Source organism: Melanerpes formicivorus, unplaced genomic scaffold (assembly GCF_026170545.1).
Source record: "Melanerpes formicivorus ecotype bairdi unplaced genomic scaffold, bMelFor1.0.p_v2 SCAF_25, whole genome shotgun sequence".
Classification (NCBI taxonomy): Eukaryota; Metazoa; Chordata; class Aves; order Piciformes; family Picidae; genus Melanerpes; species Melanerpes formicivorus.
Window position 1 is genome coordinate 9,328,678 of NW_027142377.1, and position 19,030 is coordinate 9,347,707.

At 44.0% G+C, this 19,030-nt stretch overlaps 1 long non-coding RNA gene across 1 annotated transcript in view; it reads left to right on the forward strand.

The window, feature by feature from the left end:
* The window catches only part of LOC137448587 (uncharacterized), a 50,600-nt gene extending 33,711 nt beyond the window's left edge, over window positions 1-16,889 (forward strand). Inside the window, exons 2-3 of the long non-coding RNA XR_010989147.1 lie at window positions 3,977-4,070; window positions 16,804-16,889. This is a non-coding gene — a long non-coding RNA (uncharacterized lncRNA). The remainder of the gene's footprint in view (window positions 1-3,976; window positions 4,071-16,803) is intronic.
* The last annotated feature ends 2,141 nt before the right edge of the window (window positions 16,890-19,030 follow it).

Below are 19,030 nucleotides of genomic sequence, written 5' to 3' on the forward strand. Positions count from 1 at the left end.
TTTCCCATAAAGCACTAGAAGCCAGGAAGGTGGGAGTTTCCATGAGCAGATCACGTGAGCCATGCAGTGAGAAAAGGTCGCTTTTCCAAGGGACAAATTCATTTCTGTCCAGAAAAAGGTGCAGTTGAACAATAACATCCCTCGTGGTTAGATCTGGGTGGGGGGGAAGCGTGTTTGTTCAGTTTTCAAGGATCTTGCAACTGTTTTTCTTCAACCTGCAGGTGGCATTAGCACTAAAAATGGATTTTTCTTTCTTGAAAAGTGTTTAGCAATGAAATGAAGAAAGCTGCAAGGGGATCTGTAGTAGAGCTGTGTGCTTGGAGTTAGTCATGCTAACTGCAGATGGCATTTTTGCATGTTTTATAAGGCAGAGATATACAAATGTTTTAACGCCCTGGAATATAATATATTAAGTTTCCGGAAGCAGGCGGGCTGGTAGGACCAGAGGAGCCTGAGCTTACGCTAAATCTGTGCAACTGTGAATGAGCTGTGCCGCACTCGGAGCAGAGCTTGCTGCTGGCAATGCTGGGCTGACACCTGTCCATCATGGTGTCACCTCCAGCCAGACAGCATCTCGAGCTGTGAGCTCGTCACTAGCCTTCAGCGAGGGACAATTTTAGATGTTCCAAACTACTGAGGAACGGTTTATTTTGGGGCCCAAGCTGGCTCCTATTAAAATCAATGAGAGAACCCCCTTAGATCTGAGCACAGCAGGACAAGCCCCTGTGCTCAGTGGGGAGTGCTGGAGATTCATTGCAGCTTTTGACTGTTGAGTGTCTTGGACTATTTGGCTGTGAAATGGAGAGTAATGAAATTACCTGCTTGCCTTCTATACCTGGCATATGGGGCTGGAAACTTAATTAATGATGAAACAGGGCTTACAAAATGAAAGATTATTGTCTCCCCCCTCTCCTTTTGTGTATATGTGCATGTGAGAGGAATGGGAACAAGATCACACTTTAAACTGTAAAAATCTGTCCCGGTCCCTGACACTAATACTGCTGAAAAGGAGCCATTTATGGTGACAGTCATATTTGAGTCACAGCCAGGAAAAATTCACTCAGGTAGTACAAGAAGAGTAAGAATACAAGAAGAATGGTCTTGCAAAGGTGTAGTTGGGTCAGTCTTTATCCTGCTGCCCAACTTTTTGCCCCAAAGTCATGAAGGAACTCAAGTAATGGTAAACAAAAGCAAATGTTGAAATCTCTTGTGACCTTATGTTGTTTCAGCTGTAGTTGTTCTGGGATAAACCTCAAGTACTTGAGAGCAAAGCCCATACAGGCTTTTCCTGATAAAGCCCAGTCTTTAGTTGGAAAAGCTGGAGTTGGTTCTTGGCCCTTAAGTTTTCTTTATTATTTTCATAGTTTTCTACTGCTACTGGAGTACTCCATCAACAGCCAGGCCCCTGAGTCTAGCTGGCTGCTGTGATCTGTTCTGAAGCTGGTACTGAAGTACAAAACCCCAGGACAAGGCTGACTTTGCTAGCGTCTCTATCTGTGGCAGTTTAGGTGCAATTGCACAAAATCAGCTTAGGTTGCAAACTTTCTTTCATTCCCCAAATTAAAAAAAAACCAACAAAGAACAAGCAAACAAAGAACCAAACCAACCAACAAAACCAAACCCCAACCAACCAACTCCAACACACTGATTGAGTATCACAAAAAAAGACAGAGGTCACTCACTGGTATTGAAGATCCCAAAGAAAGCCAGGAGTGCTGGCAGGGAGATGCAGTTGCTGCTTAAGAGGGAAACTGTGGCATTGAGGGAGAATTGAAGTCACAGAGCTCTCACCTGAGGCTGTGAGGAGATGTGGTGGTTCCCCCCCCCTCCCCCCCCTTTTTTTATTTTTAAGTGAATCATTTTTTTATTGGGAAGCACTAATTTGTGAAAGCAAAACAACTGCAGGCAAAGGGTATGCTTTGACAAATTTCTTGTATTGAGGTGGGGCAGGGAGAAGCATGAAAAAGAGGAGAAAATAAATGTAGAATGATTGCAATGTCATGGGGGGTAAGTGGTACATTTGAGACAGGGGCTAAATCACTGCTAAATCACTGCAGGCAGAATTGATGTGAGACTGGAACACACTGAGAACTGGGCAGGGGCATAAACCTAATTGAATTGAGGCTGGAGCAGGGAGTTAATTGGGGGCCAGGGTGGAACAGTAACTAACGTAAAGCTCTGATAGCCAAAAGCACATCTCACTCTATGCTAGTTGCATCTGTTGTCCTGCCCATGCAGGGCATGAATGCTGAGAACCAGGGAATCACCCTAGTAGCTAAAACTACAATTTCATTAGTTTGTTTGGAGGCTGCTTTCGTGCATTTGGACATGGGCTTGAGCATGTTTTGAGCACGCAAGTACTCTCTGCTGCAAGTGACCTTGGGAGAGAGATGCCACACAGCATGGTTCAGCAGCGCTTATCATCCCCAGTGTTTTGGCTGAGGAAGGGGGAAGAACAATTGGCTGCCCAAAGAATTATCATGGTAAAATGGGCACTTGCACAGAGAACCTCATTCCTCTCTGAGAAGTAATGCACGTCCCCAAGGAAACCACCTAGACCAAGTCCACAGTTATTCCTTAGAAATGTTCTCTCTCTCTCTTTTTTATTTTTAAAGACTGTTGAGCACTCAAAATTTGAAAATGCAAAGATGAAGGTTGCCTGGGCAACTGCTTTGCACTGAATGAGGAAATGATCTTCTGAAACAAACATTAAGTGATCATGTAATTAAAGACTGAATCAAAATTCCATTGTACGAGTAAGGAACCTAAATTGAAGTTGATCAGGCAACTTTCAGATTGGTGTTTCTGAGATGTTAAGAACTTAAACAATTTTTTTACTGCTCCTCCTATTGTATGAAACTTTATTTTTTTCTGCAAGAAAATGTATGGTACATTAATATTTTGTAGCCAAGCTCACCTCTAAGAACAGACTGTTTCAGTCAAGTGCTGTAGATTCTCAGCACAAACAGAGGAGTCAGTGTGCAACTTTGATCTACTGCCCTTTGAGGAATGACTTCCAGATGAAGGAAAATCATGTCTTTTCACGAAGTTATCATGTATGCTTTGCCACACTGCATTAGATGTGTGGTGAATTAAGCCTACATTAGATGCACCAAGATGCAAGAATGGAAGAATGCAGATGTAGGACAGTCTGTCCACATGAAGACTTAATCCAAGCTACTAGTAGTTAGAGGTTGCTCTAAACCCTGAGGAATTAGTTTTGCATCCCTTCTTGACCCTATTTAGTTTTCGGCAGTGGCTTTGGACTTAGATTTCACCCTTTCACCATTTCCATTGCCTAATGAGTCAGAGGAGTGTAGTGACTCAGTATTCCTGGAGTCTGCTTCAAACTCTGGGGCAAGTCAAAACTCTGGGTCTGGTCCAAAACAGTTCTTAGCACTATCTTTTACCAACAGCACAAGCAAACACCTTGAATCTGCAACATTAAAAACCCTTTGGTTAAGACAACTCTAAAGAGACATCCACTTCTATATCATGTGTGAATCCTTCTAAATAGTACCTTTCCTTCCTTCTGCAAAATCACAGTGGCATCTTCTAGTGCATCACACTCTACTTGCTATTTCAAAGCTGTGTTTAAGACTTTGCATTGGCAAACCCCTCTCTTTAATTCATCTGGAAACATACGCACGTTTTTGGTTTACTCATTTTTTAGCTTACTAAGTGATAGTTACAGAGAGCTCTACCATCCTCTTGATATTTTCAAGGGCGACAAATGTCCATACACACAGCATGTACTAGAGCCTGGCTTTTATTATTATAATTGTTATTGTACTTATCTGTCTATCAATGCAGAGCTTCAATTTGACATAAATTATCTTCACAGTGGTATGTTCCTACTGTGATATGCTCTTGCTGCTCCCAGCTCCAAGCATGAGAGCAAAAGGCTTGTTTTACTCTTCTCCCATTTGCACCCAGTCTCATATTGCTTAACGATCTCACTTTTTTCTTTATTTAGTTTTTAAAGCTTCAAGTTGCATTTCCAGAGCTGACTCTGAGTTTGGGACACTTCAGTTCTCATCTGCCTTTCTGCGGGCACTGGGGCACTCAAGGTGAGCACTTGCCCATGATTTCTTGTTGATTGGGCCAGCTTCCTTTGGTAGTTCTTTCCTCTCCTTAGTCAGGTAGTCTTTGTCAATGCAGACTCATGTTTTTTGTAGCAGAGGTCAGCAATATGATTGTGGGTAAGAAAACCACTCTTATATCTAGGTGCCAATGCATTTTCTCGGTTTGTTTTGAATAATGCTGAATAATGATGCTTATTTAATCTTAAGGACAGCGAATGAGTAGACTGCAGAGTCTATGTCCACCCAGCAAGACCAGCCATAATCTTTCTTTCCTATCCCATGCTTCAGTTTTGCTTGACCTGTTATTCCATTCATTTCTTTCTATCCTCATAGTCTTCCTCACATGTCCTCTTCCACCCTTTTTAAATGAAGTTGTTTCATTTTCTGTGTCACCCAGACCGGGAGATACCCAGGTTAAAAACAATTCCCATTCTTCTCTCTGAGGCCCCTCTTCCAGCAGCTGGAAGCTGAAATTACAGATAAAGTCTGTTTTGAGTTTGGAAAAGTTATAAGCAACTGAAACAGTCTCTTATAATGGGAAGTGTCATGCAACCTTAGTAATAGACAGTGCTCTCAGCCCCACCTATAATATGTATGTACATGTGTATAAAAATGAAACGTGAAAACTGAATGAACATGAAAAGGCCTTGACCTACTTTCAAACTGATAGGCATGCTCCCCATCTCTAATGGAAGCAGACAGGACAGGTCTTGTATGTCTCTGGCTTCATTTTACAGAAGTGTGTTACAACTAGAGAATTATTGTGGAAAGAGCCTTGCAGACAATAAAATCAGGAAAGGAGTTTTTGCAGGATCTCATTTGCACACGAGTAAAATTCACAAGTTCTTTAGAATCCCATCCATGGCAACTCAGACAGATGTTGAAACATGTGGTAACCAAAAGAAGGTCCAAGTCTGGGCCCTGAGGTAGATAGATCTCTCTTCTAACAGGGTCAGGCAGTATAGTTTCAGGGTCTGCTCTCCAGCTGCAGCCAGAGGAAGTTTGGAGGGAGAGAGCCATTCATAGCATCCTCTTTAAGTCCACCATTAGCTTATTAAGAAACTGAGGACTCTTATTCCTGGAAGCAACATTTTGTGAACTGTCATACACATTTTCTTCACACACTGGCACAGATTGGCTGCTTGACCTGAGGGCTGAAGCCATGTACATTTTTGATCTGCTCATCTCTCAGAAACACCAACAGATTAGAAATACCATAAACCATGTTTGTTGTTCTGAGGGCAGAGAAGTCTGTAGTAAGGTCTGGGTGTTGTGTTTGACCATGGCTGAAATACTGATTCAAAATAGATCTTCTTTAAAGAGCCTCAGAGCCTCTAAACTTCAAAGCACTGGTTTATGTCTAGGTGACTGTAGGTAAGGATTTCTTTACAGGAGAGCTCTTCTGCACCAGAACTCTCAAACCAAGCTTCTCCAGTGTCCAGGTGAATAAGATCTCAAAAGTTAATGCAAGCTCCAAAAAAGAGTTTGAGATGAAGCTGCATAATCGCAAGACCTTTTTGTTCTCTGTTAAGATTTCTAGAGATTTTTACAGAAGACTGTCAGTCACTTGGCTGAGAAATGTTGTATGACAGCAAACGCTGAAGACTTGATTTCCTTACTCTATATTTTTCCTCATAATGTCTGTAGTGTTTGCTACGGATGTGCTCTGCACTGTATTTTTTTTGCAATGGGAACATGCCCATCCTTTCTGCTTTCCTTTTTTTCTCAGGCATCTCAGACAGATGTCAGGGTGGCAGAGGTAGCTTTCTGTCTAGCACCTTTGGAGCTGACCCATATGCTGTGGCCTCAAAGCAGGCAGAGTTGAGAGTGAAACCCTAGAAGCAGGCTGGTAACGCTGCAAGATCAAGTGGTCAAAACGTCAGTATTCTTCTGTGTTGAGGCTGTTCATAATTTATGCCCATTCCCTCCTGCTGAAAAATTCCTCTAATTCTTCCCATGTGAACAAAGAGCATGAAAGGAGCACTGAAAGTCTCCCCTCTTGCTTTCCCATTCATTTTCTTGGGCCAAAGCCCTGTGGACAAAGCCCATTCCAGGTGCAGGACAGCTTTTCCTGTTATTTACCCATGACATTCTTATCAAAAGTGTTACCTCTAGAACTGTTTCCTTGAAACATTAATTATCCCTGGAGCCACCTTACTCACAGCACACAAAAGGGGAGAGAGGCTTTGCAGGATACTTCCCCCCCCCCCCCCCCCCCCCCCCCCCATTAAGTACCACATGTGCTTCTTTTTGCATTTATAGAGTGGTTCCCAACCACCTTGAAGACATCACAGCATGCACTCTAGGAACTGAAGCTAACAGGCATAAAATGTGTGGTTATAGTTTGCTTATGTGCTGTAATGATTCCCATATAACCTAGTGATAAAGCTTGTGGTGCTGGATATGTGAGAATTAAATTAAAAGAACTAAAATAATCATTTTAGTAAAAGTGGCATAAGCTTCTGCTAGGATAACATCTTTTTGAGGCTTAGTCTTCTCTGCAAGATTCAGCACACAAATGTGGTCTTGCCCAGCAAAGGAAGATGAGGATGTGATCAGCTCCATGGGTACATAGGTTGCTAGCTGAAGGCAGTTTGACAGGATCTGGGAGGAGAGAGGGGGGTTAATCTCTTGTCCTCTTTGCCCAGAGAAATGTTTATTGCCTAGCAGGGAAGGTCTCCTTTTCTTCGGTGAGTTAAGTCAGGCTCTGCTTTGTTTGATGCTGCCCATTTGAGGAAAGCTTCTCCCTGACCTTCTGCCAAAGAGACTGATGACAAGGACAGTTTGAACTAACCTTGACATTCACCAGGGTAAATGGCTTTTTCCAGAAGTAGTCAGCAAGCAAGAAGAGCCAGTCAAGAGCTAATGAATCTGTACCTGGGGGAAACTGAACAACAATTGTACTTTTAAAGGAAAGTCTTCTCTGGCTCCATCTGTGCTTAAATCCTGGAGGATTAACTCTTCCAGCTTACTTCTGTTGCCTTTTGACTGGTGGCAGGGAGCCACAAGTGGAGGTGTGGGTTGGGAAAACCTCAGTGGTAAGGGAAATGTGCTCAGCTCTCTGATTACTGTGATGCTGGACAAAATTTTTGCAGTCTGTCCCTTCCCTCTCACAGCCCTGCATTGTCCTTAGCGTAGGGTATCAGTTGAAGTGACTTAAGCAAAGCCTGATGGTTGGGCTGCTGCTGCCTATGGGTACTGTACCCCAAAATGCATCTTTACAGGGGGTTTTAAGGCTAAGTTTCAGTCCTAGGCTTTAGCTTTAGGGAGAGAATGGAGTGATTACTGTGACTGCCACCAGATCTGGCTCAGGTCTTGGTGGATGGGGTTATCACACATGGACTGGATTTTTAACACAGGAAAGGACCAGGGTGCACCTCAGCCTGTGGTTTTCACCAGGGTGTTCCTAGGTTATAAAAGCAGAGGCATATAGAGCCTGCTGCGTCCTTTTCCTGCTTGGGGAAAGAGGTTTATTTGGCTGCTCAGCTGATATCAGGAAACAATACAAAAGCATCAGTGACTGCAACATATTTCACTTTTCTCAGTACTGTCCAGATGATGTATTCTTAGTCCTAATTAGGTTGTTCAAAGCCTAGCTTTTGTGAATAAGCCATCACTGTGTGAAGATTGGTCTGACAGTCCTCTGTCCTGTTCATTCACAAATCTTGGCTGTTGCTTCATTTAGTGTTAACTCATTAGGGTATTCTTTCTGTGACTGGAGGGAAGGACCAGAAGTGTTGCCCTGGATGGAGTGTCTCGGATGGGTGGATGGATGGATGGATGGAAGGGAATCAGGGTATGTTGAATTTCAACCCACTTTGGTGAACCTCACTATTTCATGGAGCTTATGCTCATGCAAGAAGTTTGTGAAGGGACTGAGTGGTGCAGTGTGAGCCCATTTTTCTGGGATGCTGGAGAAGTGACTGCAGCCAGCTTTTGTCTGGCAGCACTTGGACTCGAGGCACATGGGCTGCTTTTCTGAGTCTGCTACTAATTCGTGTGTGCATAACTCCTACTGGCTGGACTAAATCAAGCTCTGTAAAATGTATTTATTAATACTTACTTCCTAGGGCTGTTTATTTAAATGTTTGCAAAAGGCTTTGGAAGGCTAAGCAAGGGGAAAGCATGAGCTCCAGCACTGAATCTTAAACACTGGCAATGGAGACGATTGGCAAAAAAATAGCAATACATTTTCCTCAGGATAACAAAAGTAGCGCCGATGCCATCTTTGTGGCGTGATCATCTTCCAAGGGATGAGTTAGAAAAAACCTACAATGATTTAAGGAGGGAATGAAACAACACTGGGAAAATGGGCTAGTAAAACAAATTGGGATGTGAGCTGTATGTATTGGCTTCTGAGACTTCTCCTGGTGGGACTTTGCTCAGGTGTCACCACTGTATATGAGCAGTGGGAACAGAAACAGGCAACACCACAGATAATCTAGGGCTGGAGTTAGTGTATGTGAGGAAATACAAGATTTAGCATCTTTGATCAAACAGATGAGATTGCCTCAGGCAGGAACTGTGGTGCTGGCACAGAGAGAAGGGTCAGAGCTCCAGCAATGGGGCCACTGAGCACCCATGGCTGATGGCTGGCAGAGTGTGCTGTAGCTGGATGGGTACATAACCCTGTGAGAGGCTGGAGACAGAGCCCTGGTGCTGGTGAGACTCCCAGGGAAAAAGTTGTATACAGTGGAGAAGATAATATTTCATCTCCCTGCGGGTCAGTTGGTTCTCGGCAGAGTGTTCTCTGTTTGAGATTTGAGGATTTGCAGACAGACAAACTCCACAACCCAGCAAAGGTCAGTCTAAATATCAGACAGATAAACAGCACCTTCGCTGTAAGTGCAACTCCGATTTATGGTGCTCAGTTTACTCTTTCCTTTACATGATAAAGTGAAACGTGTGCTTCTTCAGAGGGCAGCAGCTGAAAAATTTAAAGTAACAAAACTTCCTGAGGTTTATTTAAAGAAATATGCTTTCCTGTAGCCACAGCCTGCTTCTCTCTATTTTTTTTTTTTCTCACTGTCTATTTTGCTATGGAGAATTTCTCCTCCCTGAACCCCCAGCCCTGCAGAAAAATGTGACGCCTGCCTTGCACTTGGTTTTACAAAACAAGACCTTGGTGAAAGTGAGTCTGCAGGAGGACTGCATTGGATGAGGGCCAGTTAGGAGGTGTGTGACTCTCTTCCTTGACCAAAGTTGTGTTTTGGTGGCTCAGCCTGCCCATGGTCTGCAAGCTGCTGGCAGCAGACATGTCATCCTGCTGTGTTGGCAGCTATCTACAGCCCTGGGGCAAGCTCAGGATTAATCAGGGCAAGTTTCACACATGATAATCAAGAGTCTTATGAAACAGGCATTTTGCGCAATTAACATCCATAGGATCAGATTGAGATAAGGAGGAACAAGACATAAAATATTTTAAAATCTTAATCCCTGCTGCTTCTGCTTAGGTAGAGTAGAAAATGAAGATGTTTAAATTTGTACACTAAACACCAGAGTTGCCCATTTTTTTAGGGGTTTGTCTTTTATCACATATCTGATTCCAGTTACTGACAAAGCTCCATAATTCTAGCCATGTAGCTAGAATTTACTTTTGCAATCAATAATGGAGCCCACATTTCCCCATGAAGTGTCTTTGAAGTGCATAAAGTGCTTAGCCTGGAGAGGAGGAGACTCAGGGGTGACCTTATTGCTCTCTACAACTACCTGAATGGGGGTTGTAAACAGGCAGAGGTTGGTCTCTTCTCCCAGGCAGCCAGCACCAGAACAAGAGGACACAGTCTCAGGCTGCACCAGGAGAGGTTCAGGCTGGAGGTCAGGAGGAAGTTTTACACAGAGAGAGTGATTGCCCATTGGAATGGGCTGCCCGGGGAGGTGGTGGAGTCGCCGTCACTGGAGGTGTTCAGGAGGAGACTTGACAGGGTGCTTGGTTACATGGGTTAGTTGATTAGGTGGTGTTGGGTGATAGGTTGGACGCGATGATCTTGAAGGTCTCTTCCAACCTGGTCTATTCTATTCTATTCTATTCTATTCTATTCTATTCTATTCTATTCTATTCTATTCTATTCTATTCTATTCTATTCTATTCTATTCTATTCTATTCTATATAAATCATGTTGTGATGGAAAACCACCTTCAACAGTACTAGAGTGGAGAAAGGAAGTCACAGTGAATCAGGATCAAAGTCCCTTTAATTTTCTTCTTACTGACCTTGTGGACAAGATCTATGCAATTAAACCATTTCTGTAGATAGTAAAAGTACTGAATGCAAGGGATGTATCAAATACTTTTTTTTTTTAAAGCTAAATTATTTTTCATTAGTCAAGCAATTGAGGAAATATCACATTGCACCATAAAACCAGGGGGACAAAAAAAAAAGTGAAACAAACCTCAGTATTTTCACCCTTAAAAAAATAAGTATGTCTGTGGCTATAGGCTGCTTGTTGCAGCAGCGATCTCATCACAAATGCCAACAAAGCAGACCCTGGATCAGCTGGTCAGTACAACACTTGTCTTGACATTGTGTACATTATCATGATATTAATATAAACCCCCTTTCAATAATTTGTAATGTTTTTATGACACAATGCAATCATTGTAATGTTATGAAAAAAAGCTGACATTGGCTTAATTGCTTTGAAGTTTGTTCCAGGAACTTTTATTTCGCAAGGATGTCCCTACAGGTTTTACAGTCAGTAGGAGACATTTGGGTGCAGAGAAGAATAAAATGGAACTTATCTCTTTCAAGATTTTAGGCTTTGGAGGGCTCAGGGCAAGGGGTGTGTGCTTTTTTTTTTATTTTAAGCCATTCTCCATTAAAGTGGAAAGCAAAGTTTAGTGCCTTAAATTCAAGATTGACATTTTATTTTCTTTTTTTTTCCCTTTTTTCCTTTTTTCCTTTTTTCCTTTTTCCTTTTTCCTTTTTCCTTTTTCCTTTCTTTTTCTTTTCCTTTTTCCTTTTCCCTTTTCCCCTTTCCCTTTTCCCCTTTTCCCCTTTTCCCCTTTTCCCCTTTTCCCCTTTTCCCCCTTTTCCCCCTTTTCCCCTTTTCCCCCTTTTCCCCCTTTTCCCCCTTTTCCCCCTTTTCCCCTTTTCCCCTTTTCCCCTTTTCCCCTTTTCCCCTTTTCCCCTTTTCCCCCTTTCCCCCTTTCCCCCTTTCCCCCTTTCCCCCTTTCCCCCTTTCCCCCTTTCCCCCTTTCCCCCTTTCCCCCTTTCCCCCTTTTCCCCTTTTCCCCTTTTCCCCTTTCCCCCTTTCCCCCTTTCCCCCTTTCCCCCTTTCCCCCTTTCCCCCTTTCCCCCTTTCCCCCTTTCCCCCTTTCCCCCTTTTCCCCCTTTCCCCCTTTCCCCCTTTTCCCCTTTTCCCCCTTTTCCCCCTTTTCCCCCTTTTCCCCCTTTTCCCCCTTTTCCCCCTTTTCCCCCTTTCCCCCTTTCCCCCTTTCCCCCTTTCCCCCTTTTCCTTTTTTTCCCTTTTCCTTTTTTCCCTTTTTTTCCTTTTGTTAGAAAAGCTGTTTTCCTTGAAAGCCATGGCGGATTATTGAAGAGAAGGCAGTCAAGCTAGTGTACAAACTCAGGCAGAGAAGCAAGGACTGGGATATTCATGGTGATGGGCGCCAAGCTGTGTGTGTACAGATCCTGGTACTCAAATCCCTCACAAGGCAGGTAACCTCCTGGGTCCCAGTATGAACAGGTGCCCACACTGCATCTCTTACAGCCCATTGACTCCTACTTTATGAGACAGAAGAGTGACACATTAGTAAAATTGGTTATTCTAGATAGTTCACCTCAAAATACACTGGGGATTTGATATAATTACTGGAATATTCCCCTGCTATCCGTGATCAGGGCTGTGGAGATGCAATGCCATATTGTACTACAAAGAGAACTCAGAATATATAGGGGTTATTTAAGCTGTGGTGGAAATACCCAGAATTTTTTTACTTCTGTAATTTTTAATTTCCTTTTTGATGACTTGAGTGGACACAGCCTGACAATTAGGGCTGAGTGCACATCCAATAAAGCAGTACGTAAATCCATCAGTACATAGGTGCACATGTATTCCAGTGTTAATCCTGCTACCTTTCTTGGTTTAAATGAGCTCTTTCTTTCTCACACAAAACATCATGGGTGAGAGCAGCAGCAATGACAATTAACACTTACTATCCTTTGAAGAAAATTCGTTTTTAAGTTTACATTTTGCACACTCATTCAGGCCTGAGGACTGTGTTTGTCTTGCAAAGTAGCAGCATTGGACTCATGATTTTTGTGAGCTGGAGCCAGCCAGTGCAGCTGGAACAAAGTTTTATGTAACCACTCAGTATTGTCATGAACACCACATTTTATTTTCTCTTCTTGTGGTTGTTTTGGGACGTTTTACCAGGCTTGATGGAACACCATGTTGCACGGAAGAAAGTGTGAAGAGATGTGAGGCATTCCTGAATTGCCACTGTGATGCTTGCTTGGGTTTTGTTTGTTGTCCCGGAGGCAAGGTCATGCTCTCAGCCCTGTGTGGTCAGTGAGGGGCCAGCCCCCTTGCCGCTCCCCTCAGTACCTGAGCATCACCAACCTGAGCACCACTGGGCGTTTCCACGGTGACCAGAGCTGGTCTGGTTTCCATGGTTACAGTAGTACCCTGTCTGTGGGATGGGGAGCTGCTCCTGATGGCTAGAGGGTACCTGACCATCCCAGGACAAGCAGACTGCAGGGCCAGCAGGCTGGGACCAGCACTCATTTGGGCACATGAGGTCATAGGTAACAGCTGGAGAACAGTTTTTTACTGCTGCTAGTCAGGGTGCAGAGCATCTTGTAGATTCCCCTGAGACCTGTAATTTCCCCAAATGGACAGGGACGAAAACCTAGCCCCATTAATCACCTGGCTTCAAACATCTCCCTTTGAGTCACCTTGTGCCATGCAGCGGGAAATGGTGTCCCACCACCATGGGAATGGGAATGGGAATGTCCCTGGGAGGACAGGACAGCTCAGGAGCAAGACCACACACAAGTATTACAGACAGGTACTTTATTTCAGTTTGGCTCATGTGATGTGAACAGACACTTGCTTGGCCTGATCTTCACCAGAGCTGCAGGCCCTTTAGCTCTGGGAAAAGTTGGATCATCATCATGTGATGTGGCTGAAGCTTTGGGTTCTTCTCTTTTACTCAAAATGCTATCAGTGATTCAACTTCAGTCCCTATATGGCTGCTCTCTGTGCCTCCTGGTGTGCTAAAATTGATCATACCAAATCAAAGACAAAGAAAATGATGGAAGTGCTTCGGAGAGGCTGATTTTAGCCCAAGCATTTGTCCACTGAGCAGGAAATCTGTCCACTTTCATATGCTTCTAGTTAAACGTCCTCAAAAATGCAGCACCTAATTTCTTTCTGCCCAGATTAGCCACGTTGATTTTTAAAACGACCTCCTGGTGTTTTGCAAAAGTTTTAGCCCTTCTTGAACTGAATATGCTGGTCCCACTCATGTCAAGGTAAAGCTTCACACTGGCCTTTAATGCAACAGGATTAAGCCCCTGCTACAGCATCCTAGCACATGCGCTTCTCCCGAATCTTTGGGTACCTGCTACCTTAGACTGATGACCAAAGAAACTCCACTGCAGACCATCATCAAAGTTTATTTTTCCTTCTGCATGCTACAGTTCAGATCAAGTCTTGGGGTTTTCCTGGAGATGCTGTGACTGCTGAGCTGCACTGGGCCCATGAGTATGCCCTGGAGCTGGCTGCTCCAGGCATACAACAGAATATGTGAAAAACTATGGAAGTGCCTTGGATTGAAACCTTTTGGATTTCGGCACTTGATGGAGTTTAACTGTGCTTCAAAGTATATAAAAGAGGTTAAGCACGTGTCTAGTTTACTTTCCTCAGTGCTTAGCAACTCCCCAGACCAGTCCTTATGTGCAGAGGTAAAAGTAAAAATCACATGATTCTGTGGTTCTATGGTCCCTGCGGATCCAGTTACCTGCTCTGGAGGGTCAGGAGACAGGGCCTCCCTCACCGTGCATCTGCACCCTCTCTCAAACCTGCTTTCAGAAAATAATTCAGAAAACACTGCCCTTATCTTCTGGCATTCCAGTGAAGCAGCAGTGCTGGCCATGCCAGGGTGTTATCGGAAGCCTGAGTGCCCTGTGGCACCTGGCTGCGGGAAGGTCAGTGCCAGGGCAGGCTGTGCTTTCAGCTTTGTTTTCCTTCCCATCACCTTGCAGCAGCCATAGGGGTCTGTGGGAGTTCAGAAAGGCCTGGAGATTGTTAAGCACTGAATTTTGTTTACTGCCTGTTTTATACAAGCATATTTCATCAAAGAAGCAGAGGGAGAGCGTGTTCATTTGCAAAGTGAGCATCTTCTCTGCATCCATTTTAGAACCGTGCCTCTTACAGACAGTTATTTCAGAGGAAGCAGCCATGGTCTGCTGGAACGAGCTGTGGTGCACAGGGCTGCAGCTGGGGCTCTCGAGCATGGGGCTGTGGAAGCAGTGAAAATATTGCCTTGCCTTCGCCAGAGATTTTTCTTTCCCTTATGAAAACAGAGTGGCCTCTGAATGTCAGCCCAGCCTGCTTGTCAGTTCTCAGCTGCACCATGGGATAAAGCTGCTGATCCCTTTTATCCTCTTCTGGGAGTAGTATTAATAGTATATTCATTTTTGTTCCATTTATAATTCATTACTGCCCAGTTATTTGGATTTACTTGCGTTAAAAGGTATAACGAGACAAAAAACTTAGCTGGTTATGAGTCCAGGGAGGAGGGGAAGTCTCTCTCCCTCCCTCAGTCCCTGTCTTGCCTCCACAGTTAGTGGGAGCTGCTGGCTGGGGCTGAGCTTTCAGGGTGAGCAGGGTAGAATAGACATCACTTGGTCCCCAGGATGTAAAGTTTCAGAGGTCACCACCAGATGGTCACCAAGCCCATAGGAAGAGGCATGTTACTTCTATCCAGACTGCTGTGTTCCTAGTTCAATGCACTCAAATCTCGCTGCAAACCTAGCTCCCACTGGGTGTGAAATACCCCTCCGTACAACAGAAACACATGTTCTAAACAGAGAGGGGCATGCATTAAAAGTAAAATAATTTTAAACTCCCAACTTTATTGTTTCTACCTCCCACTTACTCCCCTTCTTCCCCAGGGTTTTTATCTGTTCATAGTCATGTAAGCTTTGGCGGTCCTGTGGGCATTGCGGGTTCAGGGCCAGAGTGTCTGCTCTGCCCACAGCACATACTCCAGGAGAGGCCAAATGTTCAGATAGGGAAAAAGAACACCAACCCAACAACAAAAGAAAGCTGTGGGTTTTAAACCACCTTTACACTTTCCTGCTTTGCGGGCCAGCCACCTCCACATTATAAAACTGCCTGGTGTCTGCTTTATCTCACCCCCAGCTGCCAAGCATCCCAGCTGGACACAATAGCTCCCCAGCCAGGTGCCTTGTCCTTGGCAAGGGGGGGAAAAGGTGCCCAGGGAGGAGGCTATTGCAGGATTAGCCTTGCCAGGACACTCTGCAGCTGGGGAAGCAGTCTGTTTGCTTTGCTTGAAGCAGCTGGGACCAATGCCTGGCTCTGTAGTGCAAGGTGCTTTTTCATTTTATCTGGTTTTTGGTTTATTTTTCCCTAAGATGTCAGGCTATTTTCCCAGAAAACCATGGCTTTTTGTGCTGGCTCCAGGGGTCCTGTTGACACCAGGAGAGAATCTAGCAGATCCTTTCTGTGGCTTGCTATAAGTACTGTACTGCCCCTGCAGCTCTGTGATTTCTTTGTTTTGTTTTTGCACCAATCTGACCTAAGGGGTAAGTGCCAGTACCAAACTCTTGTCTTGTAGACAAAATGATCACTCAAGATTAGTACTAGTAATAAATGTTAGAAATATGTTTTCAATTTCATTTTAATTCAATATTTCCAGTGAAACTTTCTATGCTCTCAGACAAGGAAAAAGGAGTCCAAATAGTTTCAAAACTTACATAGCACTCTGAACTGAACACTGATCTTTACCAGAAAAGCTGGGATTCACTCCCTTGTTTTCAGAAGAGTTACCTGGACTACATTCAGTATAAATGAGATGAGAGCTTAGCTGTAGCCTGTAAAACTTCTTAGCACCTTCTGCATTTATCTTATCTTCACTGCTAAGTAAGCCATTTCTTTTACTATGAATCAGATGGGAGAAACATGTCATGGTGTAGATACATGGTTCCTTCTACTCTTTGCTTTCTTCCCAAACCCACAGCTTAAACCAAAGAGAAATAAAGCCAGGTCTGAACCTCACACCTCATTAGTGGAGTGCTTTTCTTGCTCTTCAAAAGGGGGCAAAACTAGAGGCCAGGGGCCCATCCCAGGGTGACACGGGTGCATTTGGTCTCACCCAAATGCAGGAGCAGCACCTGCACTCCAATTTTTACTTTGCTTTTGTCCTTTTTTAATGGCACACAGAGCAGGTGGTGCAGAATGGGAGGAGTGCTGGAGAAATTATATAGTCATAGGCACTACTAGCCAGTGCCCTCCCTTTCTGAAACACAGCACCTTATTGACATTGTCCAGCTATTTGGCATGGCTTTGGAGTATGATATATTTTTTAAAGAGGAGCAGAGACCCTTAAAGGAAGGGAGAGAGGGGGCAGGGAAGCTGCTGGCAGCTCCTCTAACAGGAGCATAGTTTTCAACCCCATTCACAGGCATTGTCTGGCATTGTTGTACCAGACACACTCCATTCACAGCCCCTCTCTTGTCCCTTTTCAGTGAGTGCCCGCTGGTCCTGCTCTGTTTGTCGGCAAGAATGAGCTTCTGGCAGGAGGAATGTTTCCCAGACAGGGGGTGAGGAGGTCAGTCTGGACTTCTGGACATCAGCAGCGTGGACTTGCATCCATGGCATGTGAAAGCAGGGTGATCTTTTGAGGGTCTGATGGCAGTTTGTGTGGGTATGTGCGGTGGAGTGCAATTCAGATCATGAGATTAGCTGTCAGGTCATCTGCTGTGAAATCCATGATGAAAAACACTCAGAAACTGATGCTTGACTTGAAATCCTTAGTTTACTAAATTGCAGAAATTATCTTTCAAAGCTTTTGTCAGATGCATATGTAAGTATAATGTATTTATGCACTCACACACGCACTCACACATATATGATAATGTTTGCAGTAATGCCTCATGCAAAATGCTAGTTGAATAAATCTGTCACTGAAACTTCAGTTCCAGATTACTACACTCCAAGATCTGTTATTATGAGTGAAAACACATCTTTAGAAAGTTCACAACAGTCTGAAGTAGATGAGCTATTGAAATGCAATAGAAAATCTACCCCATACAGATTAGTCAAACAATAAATGTAGTCCTGCACGTAAACATTGTCTGCCTGTATTGGCAAGGTAAATGGTTTCTGATTTACAGCTGCAGGAGTAGGTGGCATTTCCTCAGCCTGTGAATGCAAATATAAATTATCTCCAGGAAAAAATACATTTCTAATCTGTAAATGTGGTCAAGCGATACCAATACTGGTAACAAAGCAGTCAATTAGGAAATTATTAAACATTTCCAATATTGTTATTTATCTCTGGTAGGAACAGCATGCAATTTGCCAGAAAACAAACCCTTAGGAGATCTTGAAGTATTTGAAAGGAGTAGTTTTAATCTGTGGACATCCTGAAAAACCACAACCCTGAGTCAGGGAGATCAAAGAGGAATGAAGAGTCTGGTGTTTTGGATTTCACAGATAGCCTTTCATGGTGTTTGTTGTTGTTACCTCTCTTTGTGTTTTCAAACTGCACACTGCCTTGTGTGCTTTATGGATTTATGCAGTAATAGCCATATGTACCTTTGCAACCATTTGAATGTAGCAACAAAGAATGAACTCCTGAACACAGAAAAGATAAAAGAGGGAGGCAGAGTAACACAGGTATTGCTGTCTGCTGATGAAGAACAGCTTCTGCTCTGTGTGTAAAATATTTACTTGTCTCTCCAAAGATCTCCTCAAACTCTGCTCTCAGTCCAGTGTATTTTTGATGGAACTGGGTGAGGTACAAAGGCCTGAAGAAAGGAAGAACTTGGATTTGTGGTAGGTGGAAGGTTTGGATCATTTTGGATCATTCAACTCATTGAAATCTTTGCCAAGTTATTTTGAAAATTTAATTCCCAAAATACCATTGGTACTGAACTCAGCACAGTTATGTGTTCATCTCATAGAATCATAGAATTGTTTTGTTTGGAAAAGACTTCTAAGATCATCAGGTCCAACTGTTGACCTAACACCACCATGGCCATTAAACCACATCCCAAAGTGCCATCCATGTCCACACGCTTCTTGAACACCTCCAGGAGTCCTGACTCCACTACCTCCCTGGGCAGCCTATTCCAATGATGTCTGCCCTCAAGACTTCTTCTCCAGACTAAACAATCCCAGTTCCCTCAACCATTCCCTGTAAGACTTGTTCTCTAGACACATCACCAGCTTAGTTACCCTTCTCTGGACACAAACCAGCAACTCCATGTCTTTCTTGTAGTGAGGGGTGCAAAACTGAGCACAGCATTCAAGACGCGGCCTCACCAGTGCCAAGCACAGAGGCATGACCCCTTCCCCACTCCTGCTGGCCACACTATTCCTGATACAGGCCAGGATGCTGTTGGCCTTCTTGACCACCTGAACACATTGCTGGCTCATGTTCAGATGGCTGTCAACCAATGCTCCCAGGTCCTTTTCTGCCAGGCAACTTTCCACCCACTCTGCCCCAAATCTTTATTGTTGCATGAGGTTGGTGTGACCCAAGTCGAGGACCTAGCACTTGGCTTTGTTAAACCTTATACAACTGACCTTGGCTCATCAATCTAGCCTGTCCAGATCTCTTGGCAGAGCCTTCCTATCCTCAAGTGGATCAACACACCCACACAATTAAGTGTCATCTTCAGACTCATTGAGGGTGCATTCAGTTTCCTTGTCTAGGGCATCGATAAAGGTATCAAAGAGAACTGGCCC